Source organism: Neopelma chrysocephalum, unplaced genomic scaffold (assembly GCF_003984885.1).
Source record: "Neopelma chrysocephalum unplaced genomic scaffold, ASM398488v2 Primary Assembly neopelma1_44, whole genome shotgun sequence".
NCBI lineage: Eukaryota > Metazoa > Chordata > Aves > Passeriformes > Pipridae > Neopelma > Neopelma chrysocephalum.
In genome coordinates this window covers 15,706,496-15,714,986 of record NW_020897703.1, presented here as the reverse complement: position 1 = coordinate 15,714,986, position 8,491 = coordinate 15,706,496, and the positions used below count along the sequence as shown (strand labels likewise).

The 8,491-nt window shown below is 36.7% G+C and overlaps 1 long non-coding RNA gene across 1 annotated transcript; it reads right to left on the bottom strand.

The window, feature by feature from the left end:
• Positions 1 to 1,327: 1,327 nt before the first annotated feature.
• Positions 1,328 to 7,126, bottom strand: LOC113965368. Its single transcript, XR_003533531.1, has 5 exons — positions 7,076 to 7,126; positions 6,684 to 6,851; positions 5,034 to 5,094; positions 3,614 to 3,714; positions 1,328 to 2,095 (listed from the first exon to the last, which is right to left on the bottom strand). It is a non-coding gene; the product is annotated as an uncharacterized LOC113965368 (long non-coding RNA).
• Between the last annotated feature and the right edge of the window lie 1,365 nt (positions 7,127 to 8,491).

Here is an 8,491-nt window from a genome sequence, read left to right as displayed (position 1 = left end):
CACAGTCAAATGTATGTAGAAAGCAGCAACAAGAACCCTCTAGTGCTAGTAACTCGGTGCTGCTTTTTCTGGACTACTCTGAGCTGTTGTAGATTCACTGTAGCTGAATTGTAGATGCTTCTAGATAAGTCTATAACCTCTTCACACCTTGAAACACAGTTAAAATGTAGTTGGCAATCGAGACAATTTTCAATAAGGTTTTGGTAGTACGAAACCAACTAAAACATACCCTAATGAAGTATCAGTAAACAACTGAAATCTACAATAGACTTGGAACAGACTGCTAAGCAAATTAATACTATCATGCATAAAGCTAATTAGAACATAATATATCTAATTATAATAGGTTATTTGTAGTACTTACAATTACTTAACTGTATAAAATAATGCAAAAATAACAATATCAAGAAAATTTTACCATACTTGCTGTTATAATTATATACTTTTTATTAAAACGCTTCTTGGTTTTTCCCCAAGGAATTTCCCCCAGTTTCAAAACTTTCATCGAATTAAATTTTTCTGTACTCTGTTAAGTTCTAAATTGAAAATAAGATAGTTCCTAAAAAGTTGGTAATACTGCTTCTTTCTACTACTGCTTTTCTATCAAGATTTGAAAAAAAGGTACCCATTTCCTTGTTAGAAAATAAGATGTCTGTTTGCACCTGCAGTGGGGTCTCGCAAACCTGTAAGAGGACCTAAAGAGAGCACTCCCAGGGCTGATAACACACTGCTGGATTTCCAGGAGAATGTCTCCTTTAAAGAAAGAATGGCTATGTACAAGGCTGCTGTGTCTTTTGCTCATGTAAGATATCAATAGTTTCTTACCTTCTTAACTCTGTTTGCTTTGCATTGTGACATATCCTGCATTCTTTATGTAAACAACCTGACTCATGGACCATTATGGGGATCAAAATTTGAAACCCAAATTACTAAATCTACTTAGCAAACATATGGATGCATCAGTCTTTGTCTCTGCTGAATGAGATTTTTCATGCTATAAGCCTTTGGTCACCTGGACAATTCCCTTTACTCATTGGAAGGACTGTTCTTTTTTTTTCCACTGTTGCATGAACTGCAGTTAGGGCCTTAGGCTTGTGGCAGATTAACAACACAGTTATTATTTCAGCTTACAATGGCAAAACCCAGCAGTTTCTGCATTACTAAAAATATTAGTAAAAAATAAAATCATATTCAAAACCACATAAAGTTTAGATCTCTCACTGTTCAAACTAAAGAATTTGAAATTGCTGCATTTTAAAATAGCAGCTCTATGAGACAAGGTGTATGAAAAAGTATTGTTTTGTAATAAAGTTACTAAAAAGGGGCATTATATATAAAGAACATATAGGAAAAAATTTCTTAATTTTGTTTTACTCATCTCTCTATATGTCTTTCAATACAGCTTAGGTATTTTACCCCAAAATGTAAAATATTGATACCAAGTATCACATAACATATGAGAGAATTTATAATCTATTAAAATAGACCACTTCACCACATGTTTAATTATCAGTCAGGAGTATCTGAGAACTGGATCTTCACATCTCAGCCAGGAAAATCTGCTTCAGTTCTGCAGAAATACTAAGGATAAAAAAGTGTATTTTTACCATATCTTAAAATCCTACCTAGAAGTAGTAGCTCAGACTCCCTGAATAAGAAAATGGAAGGCATTATGATGGCTTGCTATAATGTGAGAATGACAATGGTCTTTGTTTACACTAAACTTTTGGCACATGGGTAGAACATCTTTTTTTCACTGTAAACTAGGCAAGAGTAATTTCTGTAAATCAGAGACCACATCCAGCAAAAGAAGAACTACAATTCAGCTTCACCAGCCAGCATCTTTGTCCATATGCCAGTAGAGCTGTAGAAGGATCCTCAGTCTTACCCGCACTTTGGTCTTCGGAAAAGTGGTCTGCATCACCTGAAGGAACTGGGGGCCTGGATGGCCCAGAAACCACACAGTGAAAACAGACACCAGAGTCCAGGTGTTTTCCGACCACCAAACTCCTGCCTGCTGATTTCCTTATTTCCCAACTGTCTGGTTGCAGATTCCTGCAGTTCACCTGGCTGAGAAGGTCCCAGTTCTCTAGTCCTGTAATTGGAAAAACTGCTTAAGTTCGTACTCTCTCACAAAGAAAAGAACTGCATGAAGCCTGATCCAATCTAACTGTGTTGAGCACATAGGAACTACTTCATTTTCACTCAGGAACTCCTCCCAATTTCTTGCTGAAATGGATGGTTGCCTAAAAAAAGAACTTAATATCTGGTTCCATTAAAGGGAATTTATACAAGTCCTAAAGGACTCATAACTGCATTTACCCCCTCTAAATATCTCCAAATGGCTGGTAAAGTGTGCCTGAAGTGTTTGTTCACTAAAATAATTACTTTTCACATTCACACATCCATGTACACATACAATCTTGCCACCGTCATCACCGGGGAAAAAAAAGTCTGGTTTTTTTGATGATCTGCTTACTTCCTCATCAGGTGTAAGCACTAAACCTAATTTTACTTAGTAGCCTTCATTACAAGGCTATTCCTAATTTTTGGGTGGTTTATTTTCTGTAGAAAATAAAGTTCACATGCTAAAAGCTTCGTCTAGTACCATCTGAGGTAACACATAAGGGACAGAACTAGAACAGGAAGCCTGAGGGTAAGGACAGTCTTATGATCTTCAGTGCTGTTATTGGTGAAGACAGATCATCTCACAAAGGCCTGCTTGAAGCTCTCTGCAAGTTTTTCAGCAATACCTATTGAAAACATACAGAGAAGACCAGGTGGCAGCTCTAAATGCCACAGAACTCAGAAGAGACAAGTAGAAGAGGGAACAGCAGAAGGACTGTTCTTAAAAGTGATTGCTACTGCCAGTCGAGTAGATGGATTTTACTTCTTTTGGTGCTCAAGATTCAGGCCAAGCATACCTTCAATTTGTCTAAAACATAATGTATGGCTCCTGTGCAGTGGTCTATGAACTTGCCAAACCCAGTATTTATGATTGTCTGAGTCATTCCTGCAAAGAGAGAGTATTACATAGACGAAAACACGTGGCTGATCCCTAAAACTACAGAGGAGACCACTGAGTCCTCAGACACTACTTTAGGGAGAGATAAATATGCAGCTACATCAGCAGGAGCTGTTTCACATAGGAGCATATTACTGTTAACTAGGTTGTAGATTGCAAAATTCAGACTTCATAAGAACTTCATAATTTGCAGGTCCTAATTTTTGGTTGACAAGTTCTAAAATGGGCCAATGAGATTCAATAGTTAATGTTAACAGTACATATATGTTTTGTATCTTCACAATAACACCTGAAAAATAATTATCTCATTACTGTGTCTATTTTGAATGCTAATGTTAGCTCATGTGCAATATTAAAGAAGTAGGGTTTACAGATTACGTTGGTGGAAGTTGCCTGTAAGAGGCTACAGACATAACCAAGAGTTTCCAAATTTTTCTTTTGAAATTTATAAGCATTATAGTATACTGTTGTTAACTATTTTTTTAAAAAAAAACAACTCATAGAAATATGTTCTTAGTGCAAAGGGAAAACAATTGCAATTGGACATATTTTATCACTCTAGGGTTCACAGAAAACCAAGTTCTGTACCGTGCCTGGTACAGTAGTGGAAGCCGTGCGGAAACAATTCGAGAAAGTGCAGAGGATCTCTCCACAGAAGACCTTTGCTCAGTACCAACAGCAGCATAGATCTGTACAGGTAAAAATAGCATTTTAATAATAACAAATTAGGTATGCTCTGCTTTATAACTGGAGGAAAAATATGACTGCTTGCTTTAGTGAAGAGTCTTCATTATCACTGAGACAACATTTTCCTAACGCTCATACTCAGAGTTTTATCTTTGAGATGTACCACAGTAATCATATATTTTTTATGCAGATGAACACTCAATATAGACTAGACTCAACTGACACAGATTGAGTGAAGCAGTTACTACCATAGCAATATTTTATACTGAGCTGTCTGTAAGACTGTAATTTATACATTATCAAGTATCATGATGATATTTTGCATTTATTGCACTTGATGTGATGTTAAGTAATTCTCTTTCAAAAGGAGTTTCCTGCTTCCATTGAATTAAATCTAATAAACTCCCCTAAAGAGATCAAAAATTGCACAGAATACTGCATAACAGTAGAACAAAGCAGCAGCTAACTATTATTTTAAATAAAAGGCCTTTACATTTTATTACTTCGTTAGCATATACCATGAAAAATTGTTGTAAGAGATAATGACTTTGGACTGTGTGAAATTTCCTACAATAAAACACATTGCACAATCTGTCCTGTGCACTCTAAAAAACAGTAATGGCACAATAAATTTCTCTACCATCCTGCACTTCTTGGAAAGATTTTAAAGAAATATTGTTCACCCAACATTCTGCCACAGGTTCATTTTAATCTTAAGTATCATCATATCTACCAGTCACGTCTCATTTCTTATACATTAATACCTACATCAGCAACTTGCACAGACAACAAACAAAACTCCAGTTTATAGGGGAGAAGACACAGGTTGCTGTAGAGGTATTAATGTATTTCAACTAAGCAGAAAAATCCCATAGTGGGACATAATCATATTGGTGCATAATCCATGGTGATGGGAAATGTTATGCACATACTTTTCTGATGATGTGGCCCAACATAGCTGTCAGTTTTCTGGATGAGAAATGCAGAACCATGTACAGAAATTATGTGACTTTTCTCTGATTCAGAACCCAATCATTTCATTTCTGTGATGTGCAGATGCATTTTCCCTGGATATCTAGCTCTCCACAAATCCACTATGATGGTTGCATTTCTTCAACAAAGATGTGACCTCAAAGCATACTTACCCATGTATTTGTCCTCTGTGGCTTGTTGAGGAGGCTCTCTCAAATCATCAGCAGAAACAGCCACGTTCACAGAAAATAAAGTTACTCAGACTATATGGAACCAACTTTAAATTCAGGTTAAATAACTTACTGCAAGACCATAAAATCCCATTTCTATCTAACATAACTGCACTTACATGGAAAATGGGATTATATACTTAGGTAGTCAAAAGATTATTCAAGGTCACTGAATCCATCCTGGGGCAAAACAGAGAAAACATGTAGTTTGAGGACAGATCTCCAGATCTGGATAAATTCAAAATATTAATCCAAGCTAAAATAAGAAAGCTATTCACTTTTTTTAAACAGTGATCTAAGTAGCTGAACATTTTACTACATATTCAATCATTGCACAAGGAGTTCATGGCTTTTAATTCAAAATATTGCCATCAAATACGGAAATGATAATTATTTATCTTTCTGTTTTTCTCAGGCAGCAGCCATCACTCATAGTATAAGGGAGATTGGCTACTTGTGATAGGTGCCATATTACCAGTAGAATCCACTAAACTCTTGTCCAGAATGCTGAGCAGCAATGAAACCTGATCACAGACTTGTCATGTGCTCACAAATTCAACCAGAGTTTGATTAGATATCTGGTCTTTAATTTGACCACTGACATCGTGAGCACCTTTTGCCATCAGCCACCAAGCTGAGAAGAGGCCATAACCTTTGGTGTTCTAGTTGTGCAGATGTCAGCCTGGTGTGCTTTGCTATCCCAGCTCAGCTAGGTGTCTGCTCAGGTAGTCTCACACTGTCAAAAACAAGCCATTTCTGGCAAGTGAGCTGAACCTCCTACATAGCAAAGAGGAGTGAAATACACCTAAAGCATCTGATATTTGCTCAGCCAGGAATGACACAGGTAGGGCTCCCCCTCCTTCATTGAGGGTCACTCCAGACAAATTTTCTAAGATGGCTAGTGTTGCAATTGCCAATTTTCTAACAACTGCAGAGGATAAGACTGAATAATGGGACAATGCTATTGAATGGTGAAAATGTTACATTTTTAGGAAAATCTTTCATATAGTGCCCAGGACACCCTAAGTATACACATACAACTAAGCAAGGCTGACAAATCATAGGGATGAAGTGAGGATAAGTGAAACTTTGATAAGAAATTTCTACAGGACTCTCACAGTACTGATGCGCAGATGATACTGTGCTAAGAACATAAATAGGTAAAAAAGCAATATGTTTACTTCCATTGCTGCCTGCAAGTTTGTACATACTCTTCATTAAGAACAGAAAGTTCTAAATCTGCCAATACATAAACAATATTCATTAGCCAACTTCCCAGATAGATTATAAGATGACCATAATGTACAGTTCAACTAAACACAGTATGCTTCAACTGTGAGCTAGTAAAAAAAAGGCTTTCTTGTGCTTGGATGAACTTTTGATCCCCTTGAACAATACATACATACATATATATTTAGAACTGTACACGTTTTATGTACATATACATATAGCATACATATTCTGATCTGAAAAGCAATTTTATTTTTGAAAGGGAAAGTATGTTTTGTCTGTTATCAGAACAGAAGGAAACTGTATAAGTACCAACACAAAAAAAGCAAACCTTGGTCTAAATTACACAGAGAAGTTATTGAAAATTCAAATCTTGGCACATTTCATAATCAGAATTCCATTAAATTATTGCAGCACAGAGGCACTAAAATTGATGTATGGGCCACTAACATGTAAAACGCGTGTAGCAATTACAGTTCGTTTGAGTAACAGAATGTGAAAGCCTACATAAAAAAACCCACTCCTCTAACAAAACTTACACAGATTTGTTCTCATATTGTTTTAGGTCAGAATGACTTATTACCCAGAGGCACAAAGGACACTATAGTCCTCTGTACTAAGTACCACACAGATATGCACGGGAAGGCCAGCAGCCCACATAAAGGGTGATGTGAAACAAACATGAGAGACTGGAGGATGATGGAAGTCTGAAATAGAAATAAAAATAAAATTACCATAAGAAACAGTTCATGAGCTAGCAGCATTCCAACAATCATCCAGCTGACAGTGTTTTCTGAAGCTTATTCATGATAGGTCATAGAATGAACAAGAAGTAATTGACCATCAAATAATTCTATAGAATATACTCCAAAATCTATGGGATCTACAAAACATGCCATAAACGTGATGGGGTAGACTAAATTAATCCTACCTACAGTAATCCTATATCCAACAGCTGGCAACTACAGAGGAGGGATGAAACCACAGGTCTTCAAGCTCTCCATTTGTTTGGAATAATAAACAAGCAGCATTTAACACTCTGTTACTGGAATTTCAATTAGCCATCTTTACTGACACACAAAATATGAGATCCTCCATGTCCCTCTTCCCCCCTGCATGCCCAGAGCAAGGCTATGTAATTATATTGTCAAAATCTGGCTCACAATGTTTAGGCTGCATTTCAGAGAGCCACAGCTATCACATTAAACAATTATAATCTTTTGCAATATGGCAACTATTTCATAAGCAGTACCAACGTTACAGCAATAAAGCAGTAGTGACATTCAGATTAGATTTGCTTCCTGACTACATTAAGCCTAATTATATTTCTTTTTAATACCCCACACCATTCAAAGGACACATAATGACTATTCTGAACATATTTCGTGTCTCATGAATGAGTTTTCCAGTAATGAGAGCTTGACTTACATATCTAAAACATGCACATAAGAACAGAAATGCATATCTTAAATGAAAAAAGCATATATATGCATAAATATATTAAAAAGCATATCCATATAAAATGAAAAGGCATATTATACATACACCTACGCAGTCATTAAAGAGAGAATAGATGGGAAAATTTGCACTTCATTTTCTTTCAACTGCCTCTTTTCAACTTGTTATGGGGTTAGCTCTGTGTCTCCTCATATGTTGTGCAGCTCCCTCAGAACTGTTATGCATACAGAACCTGCAAGTGTAACCATGCTCTCCTCCAGCCTCAACTCACTGTGACACTTCAGATAGGATTGATTTTGATACTGGTAATGCACTAAGTCATTTACTGGGCCAGTAATAAGAAAATTAATTCTGCCTTTTGTTCGTATGATTTTAATTCATATTATAGCTAAAATAGAGGATTTTTAAGCACAGAAGTGGAAAAGTATTCCTAAAGTTCATGAAGGGATGCACGTTGTTCCTCTGCCATAGAATCTAAAAGCCCTTGCTGCCTCCTGTATGGCAGAAATTACAGGCCAGGCAGTAGATGCCCCCCTACATTAATTCAGCAGAAATATTAAAGGAGTGCAACCAGTGTAAGCATTCTTTAGTTTGAAGGTATAATAAATCCTTTAAATATATGCTTTTTCATGGGATGACTGACAGAGAGAGCTAATTTCTTGCCCCCAAATTAGCTGGATTTCAAGGAGGCACCAGGAATTTGAGATTCAGGAAGCTTACAGCTCTCTGTTGCACTAGATACATAGCAGCAATCTCAGCAACACAGTCGTGCTTCCACTCAAGTTACACTGAACACTTGGGAAGCTCTTGCTGGAGGGACCAGAAGCTCCTTTCATTTGAAAGCTTATTATCAGTAGAAACTCATAGGAAAGCTTCCTTCTCACAAAGG